This window comes from Triticum dicoccoides, chromosome 7A (assembly GCF_002162155.2).
Source record: "Triticum dicoccoides isolate Atlit2015 ecotype Zavitan chromosome 7A, WEW_v2.0, whole genome shotgun sequence".
In the NCBI taxonomy this organism is placed as follows: domain Eukaryota; kingdom Viridiplantae; phylum Streptophyta; class Magnoliopsida; order Poales; family Poaceae; genus Triticum; species Triticum dicoccoides.
Genome location: NC_041392.1, coordinates 105,658,595 through 105,680,938, shown reverse-complemented (window position 1 = coordinate 105,680,938; position 22,344 = coordinate 105,658,595).

Sequence of the window (22,344 nt, the reverse complement as noted above, 5' to 3'; positions counted from 1 at the left end):
TTCTCTCAAATTTTGAGAATAGGATCATTTGATTTTATTTATTTTATCATCAATTATTTCTATTACAAAAATATGAGAGAGGGAATAAAATGACTTTCCCAAAATAAAGAAATATTGAGGATTTAATAATAAAATCAAATAAGATTTTATTTCGGAGTTTTTTGGTGTTTTATTTGAATTTAGGAAAAAAGTGCATTTTTAAAAATTGCATTTAGGGCCCAAATAAATGTTCACCTTGTGCGGCTTGATTTTAGAAGCCCGTGAAAATTTATTTAGGAATTTTTGGAGTCAGTTTAGTATTTCTTTTTATTTTTCTTTCAAGCGGAATAATTAAAAAAAACGAACCGACTTCGGGCCGTACCCGAGCGGGACACCGCCCGGGGCAGCCTTTAAATAGCGCCGCCCCGAGCCGCCCCAGCCCATCAGCCCCGCCTCGATCCGCGCGCGTCGCCGAAGCCGCCGCCGCCGCCGATCCCGCCGCCCGAGGTTCGTCGCGCCTCGTTTTCCGTGCCGAAAAAAGAGAAAAAAATTCGGCGTTCGTCGTTTTTCTTTTTCTTGGATTAAATCCGCGATTTTTCTGATCGAGATTCCTGATCCGATTTTTGTTTTAATATAACTTTTCGCTCATTTATCGGAATCAGGCGATTCAAGCGCCTAGAGTTTCGTCTCGAAACCCTCTATCCGTTTAACCAACTTAAACAAGTTTTCGTTACTGTAAAATTTGCCCTAGATCCAGATTAGTAGAACAAAGTTGTTTTCTTTCGCCGTTTGTCTTTCGTTGCTTCGTTCGATTTGATTCTTTTTGACAACCGGAGTTCTTAAGTTGAACCTTCTGGTTAGATCTCTTATTTGAGTTTTACCCGTGCATTAGATGAATACTTATTGTATGCTTGTTTGTTTGTCTGCGATAGAGTACCCAGAGTGCGCCGCCTGTTACTTCGAATCGTTAGGTTTCGCGGATCATCAGCAAGGCAAGTAACACTTTGATCATACCTTTTCTACTACCCAGTTATTGCATTAGATCAATCCTCACACATTGCATGATTAGGATCTAATTAAATTGTGGGATGGAAGTACATGAGGTAGTACTTATTACCTGTTATTATCAAACCTTTGGGAGTTACTTCTACGTTTGCTTATTATGCCATGCTATGCTAGTAGACGTCGATTGGGTGAGTGATATCCATGACAGATGTGAGATTGTTAATTAATGGTTTATCTAAGGTGGCAACTTAAACACACATCTGGGTGGATTGAGGCACCTGGGTATTCCAGGACTTGCCTGTTTTCTTTTGGACCGCCACCCAGACTCAAAGGGATCATGAGACTATTCATACTAGAAACTTTCGTGTGCAGCCACAAGCTATTATGGGCTCTAGCATAGTTGACTAAGTCGTGCGAACTCTTACAGTGGTAGACTAGCAGATGTAGGGGATGTAGGTGGTACGGTCTACCCGATCGTAAGGTGCTAGCACTTCTGAAAGACTATGTCTTGGTCATCCGTTTCTCAAACACCGTGTAGTGCGAGAAACCAAACGGAGGCGATCGAGTCTTGTGGGGAAAAGTGTGCAAACCTCTGCATAGTGTAATAAACTAATCATGGTTAGCCGTGTCCTTGGTTATGGACATCTTGAGTATCTAGTACTTGGATTTTCATGTGAATCTCAACATGTTACTCTAAATTAATTTTGTTGGGTTATGTTTAATGATGATGCTTAATTGGGATTGAGAATGCTGTCAACCATTCTCAATGTTTAACAACCACCGTGATATTAATTAAATTTTATTCCTTTGAAGTAGGGAAAAATTGGCTTTACGCAAAACTGTAACCATAGAACTTTCCACCAGCCAAATATGCATATAGTATAGCTGTTTCATTCCATTACTCTCTATGTGTTACCTTGCCAGCATATTCCATGTGCTGACCCGTTTTCGGGCTGCAACGTTAATGTTGTAGACTTTTCAGACGATGATTAAGGAGTTTTTAGGTCGTGGTTCTATACTCAGTGATGCCGTTGGAGTTGATGGACTCACTTATCTTCCAAGCCTTCCGCTGTTATCGTTATTAGATGGCCTTAAGCCATATTTATTGTAATAAGTTCTCTATGGAGACATTCGATGTAATAAGTGTGTGATTGCTACTCTGTTATAAATCCTCCAAGTACTGTGTGGTGTCGGCATTACTGATCCAGGGATGACACCGGAGCACAGAGATCAGACTGTTTGAGGTTTGGTCGCTACAGAGATGGTATCAGAGCACACGCTAACTGTAGGACACGACCACTAAGCTAAAGACCTAGATCACTATTCACTCTCTTCTCTTCTGACCTCTCATCTTTTCTACTCTTTAGGATGGAGGATGCAAGGAACAAGTTCACGCAACCAGATGAAGATACACCCTTTGGACGTCACTTGAAGGAAGTCACTAGATACCTGAACATAGGAGTACCTAGCCTCACGGGAACCTACAACGCCACTTTACCTGAAGAAGAGCGCTGGATGATTCAAGTTCAAGTTCCAGGAAGGACGTTCATGCCAGTCACTGAGCCCATAGAGTTTTCTTTTGATGCACCAACTTGGAGTCTAGGAAAGAGCATGGCAGCTCACATCGCCATGGGACGCATTGGAGAAGTCTAGCGCAAGGATCTCAAGGATACTATCTACCAGATTTGTGGGCGCCGAGATGAACACTGGGAGATGATCAGTACCAGGAAGGATAGATCAATCGCAACTTTTATCCAGGAGCTAAACCAGCACATTCGACGACAGGAGAACCAGATGTGCACCGACATGATAGATCTGAAGAAGGCTAAGACTAGAATCAAGGAACTGGAGGAAGAACTCAAGGCTACACGTGAAGATTATGAAGAGAAAATTGAAGTATTGGTGGAGAAGAATGACGACCTGATCAAGAAGATTGGAATATTTATGGGAGACCCTACGCCAGTAGATGAAGACGAAGAACCCAAGGAGATTAACCCGGAAGACTACATCATCATCGACGGCACCGACTCGGAACCAGATAGTAGCGATGATGACTATGTTGATGAAGCTGGAGCAGATATCATGGAGTCAATGACCGTAGAATATTTCTAGTAGACCACCTCATTAGTAGTAGTAGTCCACCATGTAAATATAGTAGTCCGGGCACTTTTGCGATAGTTAGATCGATGGTATGCCCTTGTTTGATTGATTGAAGTGAATTGTTTGTTTTGCCTCATGTGCATATGGGTAGTGTTTTCTCTTTAGACCCCCTCTATTCTTATATTTCATCTTTTCTAAACCCTCAGATGCCTCCGAGACGTGACCCCGGATTTGCCTTTCCACCGGAGCTCACCCAGTTGATCCAGCAGCAGAACACATTGATGCAATTGCTAGTCCAGAATCAGAACCAGGGGAACAACAACAACCCACCACCACCACCACCACCTGTTGACCACTTAGCCCGTTTTCTTAGGCTAAATCCGCCGTTGTTTTCCAGTAGCACCGAGCCGATAGTAGTGGACGATTGGCTCCGCAAGACAGCTAGGGAGTTGACCACAGCAGGATGCATAGATGCGGAGAAGGTGAAGTTTGTCGCACATCAGTTAGAAGGACCCGCAGCATCATGGTGGGAGAACTTCATAGCCACTTTCCCTGTAGACACTGTCACATGGGACCAGTTTTAGCAGGCTTTTCGTACTGCCCATGTTTCAGCAGGAGCTATGGCCATGAAGAAGCGTGAGTTTCACAACTTGCGCCAAGGAGGACGGACAGTTGGCCAGTATGTGGAGGAATTTAGTAAGCTAGCACGTTATGCCCCAGATGACGTCGCTACGGATGCAGCTAAGCAGGAGAAGTTTCTGGAAGGACTGAATGATGAGTTGAGCATGCAGTTGATGGTAGCAACCTTCAATAAGTACCCGGAGTTGGTAGATCGTGCTCTTATGATTGAAGGGAAGCAGCAGCAGATTGAGAATCGCAAGAGGAAGTATGGACAAGGAAAGTACACTTCAGGAGCTTAGCAGAAGCCACGTTTTACCCCTAGACCGGGAGGACATTTTCAGCATACCCATGGAGGAGGTAGCTCGCACAATCACAATGGCACCAAGAATGGTAATGGCAATGGAGGAAGCAACGGCCAGAACCGCACCAACCCCTCAACCCCAGCCAAGAAGGACCTAAGCCAAGTCACTTGTTTTAAGTGTTCGAAGACCGGACATTATGCCAATGAATGTCCTGAAGGCCAAAATGGCAATGGAAGTTCAGGGAAGAAGCCGAACCCTTTTAACAGGGGACAGGTGAACCACGTTAGCGTGGAGGAGGTTGAAGCTCAGCCCGATACAGTAATAGGTAAGTTTTTGGTTAAGTCATTTACTGCACTCGTTCTTTTTGATACTGGCGCATCGCATTCATACATCTCAAGGGGATTTGTGGATAAGTATAACCTACCAACCCAAGCCCTTAGGTCACCCATGTTAGTAACCTCGCCCGGAGCAGAGTATGTGGCTAGTCTATGGTGTGATCGGTTACCATTAAGGATTGGTAACTATGTTTTTCCCTCAGACCTAATAGTATTGTAATCTCAAGGATTGGATGTGATATTAGGCATGGATTGGTTATCAAAGTATGAAGGGAATATTGAATGTGCTAGTAAGAAAATTTTGCTTACCACCCCAGAAGGGAGAAGGATCAAGTATGTATCCCGGCATGTGCCAAAGAGGACTTAAGTAAACTGCCTAACAGGAGTTATGCAGGAGGAAGTACCAGTGGTAAGGGATTTCCCCGATGTATTTCCAAAGGAGTTGCCAGGCATGCCACCGGGTAGAGATATTGAGTTTTTTATTGAGCTATTGCCAGGCACAGGTCCAATATCAAAGAGACCATATAGGATGTCAACAAAGGATTTGGTGGAAATTAAGAAGCAGATTAAAGAGTTACTGGATAAGGGATATATTCGCCCAAGTTCTTCACCTTGGGGATCGCCAGTACTTCTAGTGGAGAAGAAGGATGGATCATTAAGGATGGTTGTTGATTATCGAGGATCGAATGAAGTAACGATCAAGAACAAGTACCCACTACCAATGATCAACGATCTGTTTGATCGATTGTAAGGAGCTAAGGTATTTTCCAAGATTGATCTGCGATCAGGATACCACCAGTTGAAGATTCGAGAACAGGATATTCCTAAGACAGCTTTTACCACCAAGTATGGGCTGTACGAGTATACCGTTATGTCATTTGGTCTGACTAACGCACCTGCCTATTTTATGAACATGATGAACAAAGTGTTTATGGAGTTTTTGGATAAGTTCGCCGTAGTGTTCATTGATGATATCCTGGTTTATTCGAAGAATGAAGAGGAGCATAAGGAGCATTTGCGTTTGGTACTTGGAAAGCTCAGAGAACATCAATTATATGCCAAGTTCAGCAAATGTGAGTTTTGGTTGAAGGAAGTAGGATTCCTCGGACACGTTATATCAGGAGAAGGTATAGCAGTAGATCCCACTAAAGTTGAAACCGTGACCAAGTGGGAAGCCCCAACAATAGTTGGAGAGATCCGGAGTTTTCTTGGACTCGCAGGATACTATCGGAGATTTATTGAGAATTTCTCAAAGATTTGCGAAGCCTATGACGGAGTTATTAAAGAAAGATACCGAGTTCATATGGACAGAGGAATGTGAAGCTAGTTTCCAGGAGTTGAAGAAACGTTTGGTTACCTCACCAGTGTTGATTTTTCCAGACCAGACCAAGGATTATGAGGTGTATTGCGACGCTTCATGTCAAGGACTTGGAGCAGTGCTTATGCAGGAAAGGAGAGTTGTTTCATATGCCTCAAGACAACTGAAACCTCATGAGTTGAATTATGCCATGCATGATTTGGAGTTAGCAGCCGTAGTGCGTGCATTGAAGACATGGAGACATTTTCTCATTGGAAATCATTGTGAGGTGTACACGGATCATAAGAGTTTGAAGTACATTTTCACCCAGAAGGAGTTAAATCTCAGACAAAGGAGATGGTTGGAGCTTATCAAGGATTACGATATGAAATTGCATTATCACCCCGGAAAGGCTAATGTAGTAGCAGACGCATTAAGCCGCAAGAGCCATGTCAGTACGTTAATGACGGGAGAAATACCCAAGGAGTTAGCAAAAAATCTTCGTGAACTATGTTTGGAAATAGTTCCGAGAGGCTATGTAGCAGCATTAGAGATTCAGTCAACCTTGATGGATAAAATCAGGGAAGCTCAGAAAGCTGACAAAGAGATTGCCGCTATAAAGGAGAAACTGAGCAAAGGAAAAGCTAAAGGATTTCGTGAGGATGAGCACGACACCCTATGGTTTGAAGACCGTTTTTATGTGCCCAATGACCCGGAGATCAGGAAGTTGATTTTGCAAGAGGCACACGACTCACCGTATTCAATTCACCCAGGAAATACCAAGATGTATCTGGAGTTGAAGGATATTTTCTGGTGGACCGGAATGAAGAAGGATATAGCGGAGTATGTAGCAGTTTATGATGTATGTCAGAGAGTAAAGGCAGAGCATCAGAAGCCAGCAGGATTGTTACAACCATTGTCGATACCCGAATGGAAGTGGGATAAGCTAGGCATGGAATTTATCACGGGATTGCCCAGGACTCGTTCAGGCTATGACTCGATTTGGGTTGTAGTTGATCGATTGACGAAGGTAGCTCATTTCATCCCAGTAAAGACCACTTATACCAGTGCTAAGTTGGCAAAGATATACATGACCAGGATCGTATGTCTGCATGGAGTTCCGAGGAGTATCGTATCAGATAGAGGAACCCAGTTTACCTCAAAGTTCTGGAAGCAGTTGCACGAAACTTTGGGTACCAGGCTAGAATTCAGTACAACTTTTCATCCATAGATAGATGGAAAGACCGAGAGAGTCAATCAGATTTTGAAGGATATGCTGAGAGCTTGTGCGCTAGATTATGGATCTAGTTGGGACGATAATTTGCCATATGCAGAGTTCTCTTACAGCAACAGTTACCAAACCAGTTTGAAGATGGCCCCTTTCAAAGCTTTGTACGGAAGGAGGTGCAGGACACCGTTATCATGGGATGAAGTTGGAGACAGCCAGTTGTTTGGTCCTGACTTGATTAAAGAGTCTGAGCAGAAGGTGAAATTGATTCGCGATAGGCTCAGGATAGCCCAGTCCAGACAGAAAAGTTATCTAGATTCTAAACGCAAGGAGACAATTTACGAAGTCGGAGACAGAGCTTATCTTCGAGTATCTCCACTTCGGGGAACAAAGCGTTTTGGAGTTAAGGGAAAATTAGCGCCACGATTTGTAGGACCATATCGAGTTTTGGAGCGTATGGAAGAAGTGGCCTACAAGTTGGAATTACCCGAAGGATTGTCAGGAGTACATGATGTGTTCCACGTTTCTCAGTTAAAGAAGTCTCACGCGCGAGGATGACAAATTATGTTTACAAGCACGACAAATTCCAGGCAAAAAAAATGAACTGAACCAGATTTTTCATACCTACAAACTAAACTTGCTACCCTGGCAAATACAAATTGCCATAAATAAACATTTGATTTTTCCATGGTAAAAAAATCTGACATCGGTTTTGTAGTTGAATCCCGCTATTTTTATTTATTTATTTTATGAATAGTGTTTTTAACATATTTAAACCTATAATCTTAGCCTTAAAATTAAGCAGTGGTTTTGCACACACGGCAACCCAAGCAACATATAAAAATATATTTAATTCGAGTTTGCCAGCCGAGTTACTCGCAGCAAGGTTATCAAGTTTTGCAAAGTTCAGTGGAGCCACCACACGGAGGATGAAGCCACCTGGGAGCGAGAGGAAGATTTGCTCAAAGACCACCCTCACCTATTTTCTAGCCAACCCGAATCTCGAGGGCGAGATTCATCTTAAGGGGGGTAGGTTTGTAACATCCCAAATTTTCAATTTGGAATGTTATACATTAGATCATCATGCATATCATATTTTATTTTGCATTTTGGTTGATCCTAGAAATTCTACGCAACTCAATGACCCACAGAGAGAGTTGGGGATTTTGTTATTTTCATATTTGAGTTCTCTCAAATTTTGAGAATAGGATCATTTGATTTTATTTATTTTATCATCAATTATTTCTATTACAAAAATATGAGAGAGGGAATAAAATGACTTTCCCAAAATAAAGAAATATTGAGGATTTAATAATAAAATCAAATAAGATTTTATTTCGGAGTTTTTCGGTGTTTTATTTGAATTTAGGAAAAAAGTGCATTTTTAAAAATTGCATTTTGGGCCCAAATAAATGTTCACCTTGTGCGGCTTGATTTTAGAAGCTCGAGAAAATTTATTTCGGAATTTTTGGAGTCCTTTTAGTATTTCTTTTTATTTTTCTTCCGAGCAAAATAATTAAAAAAAACCGACTTCGGGCCGTACCCGAGTGGGACACCGCCCGGGGCAGCCTTTAAATACCGCCGCCCCGAGCCGCCCCAGCCCATCAGCCCCGCCTCATTCCGCGCGCGCCGCCGGAGCCGCCGCCGACGATCCCGCCGCCCGAGGTTCGTCGCGCCTTGTTTTCCGTGCCGAAAAAAGAGAAAAAAAAAATTCGGCGTTCGTCGTTTTTCTTTTTCTCGGATTAAATCCGCGATTTTTCTGATCGCGATTCCTGATCCGATTTTTCTTTTTCTCGGATTAAATTCCTGATCGCTCGTTTATCGGAATCAGGCGATTCGAGCGCCTAGAGTTTCGTCTCGAAACCCTCTATCCGTTTAACCAACTTAAACAAGTTTTTGTTACTGTAAAATTTGCCCTAGATCCAGATTAGTAGAACGAAGTTGTTTTCTTTCGCCGTTTGTCTTTCGTTGCTTCGTTCGGTTTGATTCTTTTTGCCAACCGGAGTTCTTAAGTTGAACCTTCTGGTTAGATCTCTTATTTGAGTTTTACCCGTGCATTAGATGAGTACTTATTGTATGCTTGTTTGTTTGTCTGCGATAGAGTACCCGGAGTGCGCCGCCTGTTAGTTCGAATCGTTAGGTTTCGCGGATCATCAGCAAGGCAAGTAACACTTTGATCATACCTTTTCTACTACCCAGTTTTATTGCATTAGATCAATCCTCACACATTGCATGATTAGGATCTAATTAAATTGTAGGATGGGAAGTAGATGAGGTAGTACCTATTACCTGTTACTATCAAATCTTTGGGAGTTACTTCTACGTTTCCTTATTATGCCATGCTATGCTAGTAGACGTCGATTGGGTGAGTGATATCCATGACATATGTGAGATTGTTAATTAATGGTTTATCTAAGGTGGCAACTTAAACACACATCTGGGTGGATTGAGGACCTGGGTATTCCAGGACTTGCCTGTTTTCTTTTGGACCGCCATCCAGGCTCAAAGGGATCATGAGACTATTCATACTAGAAACTTCCGTGTGCAGCCACAAGCTATTATGTGCTCTAGCATAGTTGACTAAGTCGTGCGAACTCTTACAGTGGTAGACTAGCAGATGTAGGGGATGTAGGTGGTACGGTCTACCCGAACGTAAGGTGCTAGCGCTTCTGAAAGACTATGTCTCGGTCATCCGTTTCTCAAACACCGTGTAGTGTGAGAAACCAAACGAAGGCGATCGAGTCTTGTGGGGAAAAGTGCGCAAACCTCGGCAGAGTGTAATAAACTAATCATGGTTAGCCGTGTCCCCGGTTATGGACATCTTGAGTATCTAGTACTTGGATTTTCATTTGAATCTCAACATGTTACTCTAAATTAATTTTGTTGGGTCATGTTTAATGATGATGCTTAATTGGGATTGAGAATGCTATCAACCATTCTCAATGTTTAACAACCACCATGATAGTAATTAAATTTCATTCCTTTGAAGTAGGGAAAAATTGGCTTTACGCAAAACTGTAACCATAAAACTTTCCACCAGCCAAATATGCATATAGTATAGCTGTTTCATTCCATTACTCTCTATGTGTTACCTTGCTAGCATATTCCATGTGCTGACCCGTTTTCGGGCTGCAACGTTAATGTTGCAGACTTTTCAGACGATGATTAAGGAGTTTTTAGGTCGTGGTTCTATACTCAGTGATGCCATTGGAGTTGATGGACTCACTTATCTTCCAAGCCTTCCGCTGTTATCGTTATTAGATGGCCTTAAGCCATATTTATTGTAATAAGTTCTCTATGGAGACATTCGATGTAATAAGTGTGTGATTGCTACTCTGCTATAAATCCTCCGAGTACTGTGTGGTGTCAGCATTACTGATCCAGGGATGACACCGGAGCACAGAGATCAGACTGTTTGAGGTCTGGTCGCTACACACCCGGCCTTTGTACCAACAAGATGTCCAAAAACAAAAAGGATACGCACAGCCAAAAAAGAAAAGAAAAGAAAAGCCCCGCCACGATGATCGGTCACTAGCAACAGCAACACTATAACCACCTCCAAAGACAACACCCAGCTTATAAAAGAGGTTCTCCAAAAGAAACACCTCCAAGAAGGAAACAATGCACAAGCGTTGTCATTGCCCAATCGAAGATCTTGAGTTTTCACCCTGGAGAAAGTCTGAGTTCACCCAAAAACAATGCCTTCAAAAAGGCCATTGCCAGGTACAACTAATGAAGGCAAACCCTTGGGTTTTCACCTTGGGAATCGAGACTCGGTAATCGAGGAGCACCACCAAAATTGCAGTCCTCCAGTGATGCCACCCCCGCTTGCCAAGGCCGCTGTTGCAAGTCACCAAACACCTAGCACACAATCTTCATCGCATCCAGTACATCTTTCCGCCAATGTTTCAAGACCTCCAATCGCAGCTGTCATGCCTTTCTCCACCTCTATCAGTGCCTTGGGAATCTTGACTTAGACATGTCCCATGACTTAATAAAGAAAGCGAAGCTTCGCGTCACGCCCTTTTGAAGCCGTGTTGGCTGATAATATGAGCGCGCGCGATCGGAGCCTTTCCGATCTAGATATCCAGGGCGACATTCACCAATCCGTATATATCTCTGACGGGGAAAACCAAAACGTGTCAGCAGCCATATCGAAGAGGTCAACAATCAGCAGCAAGATGACATGGTGGACGAAGATTGCTAGCGCCAAACCAACACATCACCAAGCACCTCCACATCCTGGTTAGTGCGCCAGGCACACCTGCCACACCTTACTGGCGTAGCTAGGCCACCAGCTGCATCACCAACACTGTCCCACGGGCCCGTCGACCACCCCCAACCCAACCGCCTCCCAAAACTGCCACCAAGGCTAGCGTCCACTCCGAGGGCTCATTAGAGCCACCGGGCGATGGGATGCCTGCTGGTGAGCATGTCATGGGAAGGTGCCGAGGGAAGGGGAAGCAGCGACGCCCCACCGTGCTGAAGAGAGGAGGCCCCACGCCCCATCCCACGCGCTTTGGGAGGAGATCCTGTTGCCGCCAACACCACAAGGGCTTTGCCGAGTGGCACTCGCCGACGGCGGCGAGGGAAGTGGCAGCGGGGAAATGGAGCCCTAGGCGGTGTTGGCGCGCTACTAGGTTGCCCACGGGGAGGGCGACACGGGAGGGGTTGGAGGTTCTAAACTCAGCGGGCTCGTGTGATGAGAGTTTCTTAAACTAGAGTATTGCCACGTGATTCAACAAAATCCCAATATTTGATTAAAAGCTCTTAGTGTTTGCAATAAATAGTAGGTAAAATCAAATTTTCAATTTATATTTTCACAATTTATAAGTAAGGAATTGTGTGATGGCATACCGAGCGTGTGGGGGGTGCGTGTTGCTTGCCAACAAGTGGTACGGGGAGGATAATGTTGGGGAACGTAGTAATTTCAAAAAAATTCCTACGCACATGCAAGATCCATCAAGGTGATGCATAGCAACAAGAGGGGAGAGTGTTGTCCATGTACCCTTGTAGACCATAAGCGGAAGCGTTATGGCAACGCGGTTGATGTAGTCGTACGTCTTGACGATCCGACCGATCCTAGCACCGAAGGTACGACACCTCCACGACCTGCACACGTTTAGCTCCGTGACGTCCAACGAACTCTAGATCCAGCTGAGGTCGAGGGAGTGTTTCATCAGCATGACGGCATGACGACGGTGATGATGAAGTTACCGACGCAGGGCTTTGCCTAAGCACTACAACGATATGACCGAGGTGGAAATCTGTGGAGGGGGGCACCGCACACGGCTAAAACAATCAACTTGTGTGTCTATGGGGTGCCCCCTCCCTGTATATAAAGGAGTGTAGGAGGGGAGGGCCGGCCCTCTCATGGCGCGCCCAAGGGGGGGTGTCCTCCTCCCGATGGGAGTAGGATTCCCCCTTTCCTAGTAGTAGTAGGAGAAGAAGGAAGGGGGGGGAGAGGGAGAAGGAAAAGGGGGGCCGCCCCCCACTCCAATTCGGATTGGGCTTGGGGGGGGGGGCGCCCCCACCTTGGCCGTCTCCTCCTCTCTCCCAATAAGGCCCATTAAGGCCCAATGACTCGAGGGGGGGGCGGTAACTCCCTGGTACTCCGGTAAGTGCCCGAACTCACCCAGAACCATTCTAATGTCCAAACATAGCCTTCCAATATATCGATCTTTATATCTCGACCATTTCAAGACTCCTCGTCATGTCCGTGATCATATCCGGGACTCCGAACTACCTTCGGTACATCAAAACACATAAACTCATAATACCGATCGTCAGTGAACGTTAAGTGTGCGGACCCTACGGGTTCGAGAACTATGTAGACATGACCGAGACTCACTTCCGGTCAATAACCAATAGCGGAACCTGGATGCTCATATTGGTTCCTACATATTCTACGAAGATCTTTATCGGTCAAACCGCATAACAACATACGTTGTTCCCTTTGTCATCGGTATGTTACTTTCCCGAGATTCGATCGTCGGTATCTCAATACCTATTTCAATCTCGTTATTGGCAAGTCTCTTTACTCGTTCCGTAATGCAACATCCCCTAACTAACCCATTAGTCACATTGCTTGCAAGGCTTATAGTGATGTGCATTACCGAGAGGGCCCAGAGATACCTCTCCGATACACGGAGTGACAAATCCTAATCTCGATCTATGCCAACTCAACAAATACCATCGGAGACACCTGTAGAGCATCTTTATAGACACCCAGTTACGTTGTGACATTTGATAGCACACTAAGTGTTCCTCCGGTATTCGGGAGTTGCATAATCTCATAGTCATAGGAACATGTATAAGTTATGAAGAAAGCAATAGCAACAAACTAAACGATCATCGTGCTAAGCTAATGGATAGGTCAAGTCAATCACATCATTCTCTAATGATGTGATCCCGTTCATCAAATGACAACTCATGTCTATGGCTAGGAAACTTAACCATCTTTGATTAACGAGCTAGTCAAGTAGAGGCATACTAGTGACACTCTGTTTGTCTATGTATTCACACATGTACTAAGTTTTCGGTTAATACAATTCTAGCATGAATAATAAGCATTTATCATGATATAAGGAAATATAAATAACAACTTTATTATTGCCTCTAGGGCATATTTCGTTCAGTCTCCCACTTGCACTAGAGTCAATAATCTAGATTACAGTGTAATGATTCTAACACCCATGGAGTCTTGGTGCTGATCATGTTTTGCTCGTGAGAGAGGCTTATTCAATAGGTCTTCAACATTCTGATCCGTATGTATCTTGCAAATCTCCATGTCTCCCTCCTTGACTTGGTCGTGGATGGAATTGAAGCGTCTCTTGATGTGCTTAGTTCTCTTGTGAAATCTGGATTCCTTTGCCAAGGCAATTGCACTAGTATTGTCACAAAAGATTTTCATTGGACCCGATGCACTAGGTATGACACCTAGATCGGATATGAACTCCTTCATCCAGACTCCTTCATTTGCTGCTTCCGAAGCAAATATGTACTCCGCTTCACACGTAGATCCCGCCACGACGCTCTGCTTGGAACTGCACCAACTGACAGCTCCACCATTCAATAAAAAATATGTATCCGGTTTGTGACTTAGAGTCATCCGGATCAGTGTCAAAGCTTGCATCGACGTAACCGTTTACGATGAGCTCTTTGTCACCTCCATAAACAAGAAACATATCCTTAGTCCTTTTCAAGTATTTCAGGATGTTCTTGACCGCTGTCCAGTGATCCACTCCTGGATTACTTTGGTACCTCCCTGCTAGACTTATAGCAAGGCACACATCAGGTCTGGTACACAGCATTGCATACATGATAGAACCTATGGCTGAAGCATAGGGAATGACTTTCATTTTCTCTCTATCTTCTGCAGTGGCCGGGCATTGAGTTTGACTCAATTTCACACCTTGTAAAACAGGAAAGAACCCTTTCTTTGCTTAATCCATTTTGAACTTCTTCAAAACTTTATCAAGGTATGTGCTTTGTGAAAGTCCAATTAAGTGTCTTGATCTATCTCTATAGATCTTGATGCCTAATATATAAGCAACTTCACTGAGGTCTTCCATTGAAAAATTCTTATTCAAGTATCCTTTTATGCTATTCAAAAATTCAGTATCATTTCCAATCAACAATATGTCATATACATATAATATCAGAAATGCTACAGAGCTTCCACTCACTTTCTTGTAAATACATGCTTCTCCAAAAGTCTGTATAAAACCATATGATTTGATCACACTATCAAAGCGTATATTCCAACTCTGAGAGGCTTGCACCAGTCCATAAATGGATCCCTGGAGCTTGCACACTTTGTTAGCACCTTTTGGATCGACAAAACCTTCTGGTTGCATCATATACAACTCTTCTTTAAGATATCCATTAAGGAATGCAGTTTTGACATCCATTTGCCAAATTTCATAATCATAAAATGCGGCAATTGCTAACATGATTCGGATAGACTTAAGCATCGCTAAGGGTGAGAAGGTCTCATCATAGTCAACTCCATGAACTTGTCGAAAACCTTTTCCAACAAGACGAGCTTTGTAGACAATAACATTACCGTCAGCATCAGTCTTCTTCTTGAAGATCCATTTATTCTCTATGGCTTGCCGATCATCGGGCAAGTCAACCAAAGTCCACACTTTGTTCTCATACATGGATCCCATCTTAGATTTCATGGCCTCAAGCCATTTTGCAGAATCTGGGCTCATCATCACTTCTTCATAGTTCGTAGGTTCGTCATGGTGAAGTAACATGACCTCCAGAACAGGATTACCGTACCACTCTGGTGTGGATCTCACTCTGGTTGACCTACGAGGTTCGGTAGTAACTTGATCAGAAGTTTCATGATCATCATCATTAGCTTCCTCACTAGTTTTTGTAGGAATCACTGGAACTGACTTCTGTGAGCTACTACTTTCCAACTCGGGAGCAGGTACAGTTACCTCATCAAGTTCTACTTTCCTCCCACTCACTTCTTTCAAGGGAAACTCCTTTTCTAGAAAGGATCCATTCTTAGCAACGAATATCTTGCCTTCGGATCTGTAATAGAAGGTGTACCCAACAGTCTCCTTTGGGTATCCTATGAAGACACATTTCTCCATCTGGTTTCGAGCTACAGGTTGAACTTTTTCACATAAGCATCGCAGCCCCAAACTTTAAGAAACGACACCTTGGGTTTCTTGCAAAACCATAGTTCATAAGGTGTCGTCTCACTGGATTTCGATGGTGCCCTATTTAACGTGAATGCAACGTCTCTAAAGCATAACACCAAAATGATAGTGGTAAATCAGTAAGAGACATCATAGATCGCACCATATCTAATAAAGTTTGGTTACGACATTCGGACACACCATTACGCTGTGGTGTTCCAGGTGGCGTGAGTTGCGAAACTATTCCGCATTGTTTCAAATGAAGACCAAACTCATAACTCAAATATTCACCTCCACGATCAGATCATAGAAACTTAATTTTCTTGTTAAGATGATTTTCCACTTCACCCTGAAATTCTTTGAACTTTTCAAATGTTTCAGACTTATGTTTCATCAAGTAGATATACCCATATTTGCTCAAATCATCAGTGAAGGTCAGAAAATAACGATACCCACCACGAGCATCAACACTCACCGGACTGCATACATCAGTATGTATTATTTTCAATAAGTCTATTGCTCGTTCCATTGTTCCAGAGAACGGAGTCTTAGTCATCTTGCCCATGAGGCATGGTTCGCAAGCATCAAGTGATTCATAATCAAGTGATTCCAAAAGTCCATTAGCATGGAGTTTCTTCATGCGCTTTACACCAATATGACCTAAATGGCAGTGCCACAAATAAGTTGCACTATCATTATTAAACTTATATCTTTTGGCTTCAATACTATGAATATGTATATCACTACTATTGAAATTTAGTAAAAATAGACCACTCATCAAGGGTGCAAGAACATAAAAGATATTACTCATATAAATAGAAAAACCATTATTTTCTGACTTAAATGAATAACCGTCACGCATCAAAGAAGATCCAGATATAATGTTCATGCTTAACACTGGCACCAAATTACAATTATTCAGGTCTAATACTAATCCTGAAGGTAGATGTAGAGGTAGCGTGCCGACGGCGATCAAATCGACTTTGGAACCATTTCCCATGCGCATCGTCGCCTAGTCCTTAGCCAATCTTCGCTTAATCCGTAGCCCCTGTTTCGAGTTGCAAATATTAGCAACAAAACCAGTATCAAATACCCAGGCGTTACTGCGAGCATTAGTAAGGTACACATCAATAACATGTATATCAAATATACCTTTTAGTTTGCCTCCCTTCTTATCCGCCAAATATTTGGGGCAGTTCCGCTTCCAGTGACAAGCCCCTTTGCAGTAGAAGCACTCAGGCTTAGGTCCAGACTTGCGCTTCTTCACTTGATCAGCAACTTGCTTGTTGTTCTTCTTAAAGTTCCCCTTCTTCCCTTTGCCCTTCTTCTTGAAACTGGTGGCCTTGTTGACCATCAACACTTGATGCTCCTTCTTGATTTCTACCTCTGCAGCCTTTTGCATTGCGAAGAGCTCAGAAATTGTCTTATCCATCCCTTGCATATTATAGTTCATCACGAAGCTCTTGTAGCTTGGTGGCAGTGATTGAAGAACTCTGTCAATGACACTATCATCAGGAAGATTAACTCCCAGCTGAGTCAAGTGATTGTGGTACCCAAACATTCTGAGTATATGTTCACTAACAGAACTATTCTCCTCCATTTTATAGTTGTAGAACTTATTGAAGACTTCATATCTCTCAATCCGAGCATTTGCTTGAAATATTAACTTCAACTCCTGGAACATCTCATATGACATATGCTCCATGATGTTCAAAACGTCGTTGAAGTCCCGGTTCTGAGCCGTAAAGCATGGCACACTGAACTATCGAGTAGTCATCAGCTTTGCTCTGCCAGACATTCATAACATCTGGCATTGCTCCTGCAACTAGTTTTTCACCTAGCGGTGCTTGCAGGACGTAATTCTTTCGTGCAGCAATGAGGATAATCCTCAAGTTATGGACCCAGTCCGTGTAGTTGCTACCATCATCTTTCAACTTAGCTTTCTCTAGGAACGCATTAAAATTCAACGGAACAACAGCACGTGTCATCTATACCAATATAAAAAGACCCAAAGGGGTAGATCCAATTGATCTCGGCCATCAGACTAAGTCAATCCAACGACCTAAACTGCTCCAATGGCAAGCGTTAAATGTGTTTAACATGCAATTAATATCATACCAAATATTGCACTAATCACATGATTAATACACAGATAATAGCATACCTAATATCCACGTGCAATTAATATGTCGCCTAAATATTAAAGTGCGTTGCACGTGCGCATTTACTAGTCTATCTACAACAACAAAGACATGCAAAATACTACCAGGTACTAAATTCATGATAAATTAAAGTTTAATTAATCATATTACTTAAGAAATACCACTTAAATAGACATCCCTCTAATCATCTAAGTGATCACGTGATCCATATCAACTAAACCATGTCTGATCATCACATGAGATGGAGTAGTTTTTAATGGTGAACATCACTATGTTGATCATATCTACTATATGATTCACGCTCGACCTTTCGGTCTCAGTGTTTTGAGGCCATATCTGCCTATCTTAGGCTCGTCAAGTTTAACCCGAGTATTCTGGGTGTGCAAAACTGGCTTGCACCCGTTGTATGTGAACGTAGAGCTTATCACACCCGATCATCACGTGGTGTCTCGGCACGACGAACTGTAGCAATGGTGCATACTCAGGGAGAACACTTGTACCTTGAAATTTAGTGAGAGATCATCTTATAATGCTCCCGTCGAACTAAGCAAAATAAGATGCATAAAGGATAAACATCACATGCAATCAAATATAAGTGATATGATATGGCCATCATCATCTCGTGCCTTTGATCTCCATCTCCAGAGCACCGTCATGATCACCATTGTCACCGGCTTGACACCTTGATCACCATCGAAGCATCGTTGTCGTCTCGCCAACTATTGCTTCTATGACTATCGCTACCGCTTAGTGTTAAAGTAAAGCAATTACATGGCAATTGCATTTCATACAATAAAGCGACAACCATATGGCTCCTGCCAGTTGCCGATAACTGTGTTACAAAACATGATCATCTCATACAATAATTTATATAATCATGTCTTGACCATATCACATCACAACATGCCCTCCAAAAACAATTTAGACGTCATCTACTTTGTTGTTGCTAGTTTTACGTGACTGCTACGGGCTTAGCAAGAACCGTTCTTACCTACGCATCAAAAACCACAATGCGGTACAGTGATTGCTTTCTGATCTTCAGAAAGAACCATGTTCATTGAATCCGGTTCAACTAAAGTTGGAGAAACAGACACCCACTAGCCACCTATGTGCGAAGCACGTCGGTAGAACCAGTCTCGCGTAAGCGTACGCGTAATGTCGGTCTGAGCCGCTTCATCCAACAATACCGCTGAATCAAGAATCAACTACTGACGGCAAGCAATATGTATATACCCATGCCCACAAGTCCTTTGTGTTCTACTTGTGCATATAACATCTACGCATAGACCTGGTTCTGATACCACTATGAGGAACGCAGTAATTTCAAAAAAAATCCTACGCATACGCAAGATCCATCTAGGTGATGCATAGCAACGAGAGGGGAGAGCGTTGTCCACGTACCCTCGTAGACCATAAGAGGAAGCGTTATGACAACGCGGTTGATGTAGTCGTACGTCTTCACGATCCGACCGATCTTAGCACCGAAGGTACGGCACCTCCGCGATCTGCACACGTTCAGCTCGGTGACGTCCCATGAACTCTAGATCCAACTGAGGTCGGGGGAGAGTTTCGTCAACACGACGGCGTGATGACGGTGATGATGAAGTTACCGACGCAGGGCTTCGTCTAAGCACTACAACGATATGACCGAGGTGGAAATCTGTGGAGGGGGGCATCACACACGGCTAAAACAGTCAACTTGTGTGTCTATGGGGTGCCCCCTCCCTTTATATAAAGGAGTGGAGGAGGGGAGAGCCAACACTCTCATGGCGCGCCCAAGGGGGGAGTCCTACTCCCGGTGGGAGTAGGATTCCCCCTTTCCTAGTAGGAGTAGGAGAAGAAGGAAGGGGGAGAGAGGGAGAAGGAAAAGGGGGGCGCCCCCCCACCCCAATTCGGATTGGGCTTGGGGGGCGTCCCCACCTTGGCTGCCTCCTCCTCTCTCCCACTAAGGCCCATTAAGGCCCAATGACTCCCCGGGGGGTTTCGGTAACTCCCCGGTACTCTGGTAAATGCTTGAACTCACCCGGAACCATTCTGATGTCCAAACATAGCCTTCCAATATATCGATCTTTATGTCTCGACCATTTTAACACTCCTCGTTATGTCCATGATCATATCCGGGACTCCGAACTACCTTCGGTACATCAAAACACATAAACTCATAATACCGATCGTCATCGAACGTTAAGCGTGCAGACCCTATGGGTTTGAGAACTATGTAGACATGACCGAGACCCACTTCCGGTAAATAACCAATAGCGGAACCTGGATGCTCATATTGGTCCTACATATTCTACGAAGATCTTTATCGGTCAAACCTCATAACAACATACGTTGTTCCTGGTATATTACTTGCCCGAGATTCGATCGTCGGTATCTCAATACCTAGTTCAATCTCGTTACCGACAAGTCTCTTTACTCGTTCTGTAATGCAACATCCTGTAACTAACTCATTAGTCACATTGCTTGCAAGGCTTATAGTGATGTGCATTACCGAGAGGGCCCATAGATACCTCTCCGATACACGGAGTGACAAATCCTAATCTCGATATATGCCAACTCAACAAATACCATCGGAGACACCTGCAGAGCATATTTATAGTCACCCAGTTACGTTGTGACGTTTGATAGCACACTAAGTGTTCCTCCGGTATTTGGGAGTTGCATAATCTCATAGTCATAGGAACATGATAAGTTATGAAGAAAGCAATAGCAACAAACTAAATGATCATCGTGCTAAGATAACGGATGGGTCAAGTCAATCACATCATTCTCTAATGATGTGATCCCATTGATCAAATGACAACTCATGTCTATGGCTAGGAAACTTAACCATCTTTGATTAACGAGCTAGTCAAGTAGAGGCATACTAGTGACACTCTATTTGTCTATGTATTCACACATGTACTAAGTTTCCGGTTAATACAATTCTAGCATGAATAATAAACATTTATCATGATATAAGGAAATATAAATAATAACTTTATTATTGCCTCTATGGCAAATTTCCTTCAGATAAGGTTCCAAGAGAACACGACGGGAGCGGTTGAGGAGACAACTGTATAGTAAAGAGTAAAAACTGAATATGAGAGGAGAATATTATGGGCGATTAACCAGTCAATATGTGTTGATTATGAGAGTTGATGTGCAACAAAAAGATAAATTTGTACGGTTCCACTAAAATCTTTTTCCTCTGTTAAAAAAAGGATTTGGTAAAATTATGAAACATCTTCCAATACTTAGGACATCTCCAATGCGGACCCTCGAACCATCTCCTTCCGTCCAGACCGCGTGGATAGGACATATTTTGCCATATGACGTGGTCATGTATCCGCCCGCTGGCCGGTCCGGATGTAGTTTCTCCCGCAAACCAGAAGCAAACTAGGGGGCTTTACGATCATCTGGACCGCAGCAATGATGCATCTGACAAGCATGGCCCACCCAAAAAGCAAATCACCCCAAAAACCCTCCCGCACGAAGCGGTTGCCGCACAATCTCTGCCGGTTGATATGTCCATTTTGCATCATGTTTTCTTCCTATTATTTATAATGCCTTTGGTCATTATTTCACCTTATAATGCAATTTTAATGCATTTTCTCTTTTAGTTTGCAAGATCTATATGAAGAGAGAAATTGCCAACAGCTGGAATTCTCGATCTAAAAGAGCTATAACAGAGATAGCTATTCTACGGAGCTCCAAATGACCTAAAATTTCATGAAGATTTTGTATTGAATATAGAAAAGTACTAGAACGAAGAACCACCAGTGGGGGGCCATCTATTTTCCACAAGACAACAAGGTGCGCTCACCCACCCAGGGTGTGGCTTGATGTCTTGTGGGGCCCATAGCAGCCCTCTCGTGCCCTCCTTCTGCTATATAAATCCTTTTGCCCTAGAAAAATAGGAGGAAGATTTTCGGAATGAAGCGCCGCTGTCTCGAGGAGGAAAGTGGGCAGGAGCACTTTTCCTCTTCGGTGAAGCAATTCCGCTGGGGATACTTCCCCCCGGGAGAGGGAAATCGAAACCGTCGATATCACCAACGTTCCTCTCATGGTGGGAGGACCAATCTTCATTAACATCTTCACCAGCACTATCTCATTTCAAACCCTAGTTCATCTCTTGTATTCAGTCTTTGTCTCAAAATCTCAGTTTGATACATGTGGGTTACTAGTAGTGTTGATTACATTTTGTAGTTCATGCTAGTTGGTTTATTTAGTGGAATATTATATGTTTAGATCCTTAATCATATACAATACTCTTCTGATCTTGAACATGAACATGATTTGTGAGTAGTTTCATTTGTTTTTTATGACATGGGAGAAGTCTTGTATAAGTAATCATTTGAAGTTGGTGCTCGTTCAATATTTTGATGATGTGTATGTTGTTCTTCCTTTAGTGGTGTCATGTAAACATGGACTACATGACACTTCACCATGTTTGGGCCTAGGGGAAGGCATTAGGGAGTGATAAGTATATGATGGTTGCAAGAGTGAAGCTTAAACCCTAGTTTATGTGTTATTCCGTAAGGGGTTCATGTGGATCCATATGTTTCATGCTATGGTTAGATTTATCTTAATTCTTCTTTCATAGCTGCGGATGCTTGCGAGAGGGGGTAATCATAAGAGGGTTACTTCTTCAAGTAAGAACAACACCCTAG